We start from the raw sequence: 2,159 nt of genomic DNA, 5'->3' as shown, positions 1-2,159 counted from the left end.
ATGCAGCCAGCTCCAGTTCCCTAAAGAGACAGGCTGAGGGTGTGGTCCCCTGTGTGCTGGGCCCATCCTAATTGAATGGTCACAGCACAGAGATTTAAATCACAGTGTCACAGGGCAGAGATTTTTGGGGAGAAACCAAGGTGGCTTTCTGCCACAGATGCTAACCAGTCCCAGGCCATGAACATCTCCAGGTCTCCATTCCCCCTGCCCAGTAGAGAAGTTAACTCCCACAGACATAAGAGTAACTCGTACTCTCTAAGGGCCCAAATGGACCCTGTGGTTCCCCATTCTCCCTCCAGAAGGGCTTGGGCAGCCTCCCTCACCTTAACCCCTGCTCACTCCCCAGTTTGGTCATGGGTGTCCCTTCGTTGCAAAGATTGAGACTCCCAAAGCTGTACTCAGCAGCAGTGCCCAAACTTTTGTGACCAAGAGACAACCGTCCACCCTCAGCACTCCCCACTGGCAGAAGAAAAGGTCTAGTGCATCCCATGAGCTACTCACCATGGCCTCACGGGCCAACAGTGGTCCAGATGCTGCCATCTGAGAACTGCCGGTGTACTGGAGCTGGCAGCCCATTGACCATTGGCCAATGGCTTCATCTCCATAGCTTGGCATGTGTAACAGTGCCTGGCAGGTGGAGGCCTGGCAAAGTGCAGGGCGTGACTGGCGGGGACACGGCTCCTTTCATACTGGGAGAGGGGAGGGAGGAAGGAGAGAAAAAATGAGCGACCAAGGGAGGGGATGGAGGGAACAGATGGCAGGAGGAGGAGGCGAAAGGGAGGGAAGAGAGGAAGGACGGGGAGATGGGGGAAGCCGCGCGCCAGGTGCAGATGCGGGGCTATGTCATTTGCTAGGTGCAGCACGCGGCGGTTTTCTCCCCTCCTTCCTCCTGCCTTTGTTTCTGTCGGCAGCGCAGCCCCGAGCAGCATGGGAGCTGGATCAATAGGCACACAGTGTTTGCATGGATCATACATGCAAAGAGCACGTTCCAGAATCAATGCCGAGGTCTCGCAGAAGGGAAAAGACAGGCTCCGCATCGCCACTGGATGGATGGTTTCCATAGCAATGGGGCTGCTCTCCCACCCGCCCGCCGCCTCCTTGCCCTGCGTCCAGGGCCGGCTTGGCCCAAACGGAGGGACGCAGCGCAACAGCCTGGCTCCTGCAGCACTGCTCCGAGACGGCGCGCTTTACGCTGAACTTCTGGGCCATCCGGGAAGGCCACATCCGAGCCGTCCACGGAGGAGGGACCACCTGCAGCCAGCTGGGGGCTCGGGGATGAATCTGGGCACCAGCTCTCCTCTTTTTCCACATTTCTCTGGCAAGGACAAAGAGGTCATGCAGCTGGAACAGAGCTGTAGGCACGCACCCTCTCAGCTGCCCTGCAGCTTACCCCCACACAGATGCAGGGCCCTGGAGTGGGGCAAGCCATTGTGGCTTTGTGAAGAACAGCTCCTGGGGGTGAGGATGCCCATCGTGCCTCAGGAGTGATGGGTGGAAAGCTGGCCCCATGGTCTTCTGATGCCAGGGCTATAGCCTGGGCTCAAGCGAGGAGGGCACCCCTATGCTAAGTTAGTGCAAGTCATCCAGTAGGCTGAGAGGAGAAGAGAGGGGCCCAAGTCTGCGGGGAAAATATGTTCAATTTTGGCCTCTGGTCAAGGGACCATTTCTTGTTTGATGCTTGTGTGGGGTGAGAGAGCAGAGGCCAGGTGGCTTCAGGGGATTTGGGCAGATACGCCATGCCTTTTGGCTTAGCCTTGGCAGTACACAGGGGTGGTGTCAGCAGGGACCATGGCTGCAGGCAAAGACCGACAGTTTAAAACAAGGACAGTTTGATTCAGGCTCTAGGACTGCATCTATTCCTGTGTGGACACCACTGAGCCGGAGGAGGAAGGGAGGTTATCCATTGACCCCAACGGGCCTCCTGTACATGATTCAGTGGGAGGAAAGGCATCCCCTCACCATTAGGGCCCAGTGGCATGAGTGAAGGCACTGGGAAAACAGATCGAGCCAATGGATGGGTCACACTCAAGCAGGAAGGGGCACTAGCCGGGAAGACAGTAGAGTGGCTGTGGGGGACACGGCTTACCTGAGCCAGGAGAGAAACGAGAGGTCTCCTTCACTCCCAGCCCTTTCTCAGTCATGTCCTGAGTGTGCTGGTG

The sequence above is a fragment of the Gavialis gangeticus genome, unplaced genomic scaffold (genome assembly GCF_001723915.1).
Source record: "Gavialis gangeticus isolate Ggan-Ray unplaced genomic scaffold, GavGan_comp1, whole genome shotgun sequence".
NCBI lineage: Eukaryota > Metazoa > Chordata > Crocodylia > Gavialidae > Gavialis > Gavialis gangeticus.
This window is presented reverse-complemented; position numbering follows the sequence as displayed.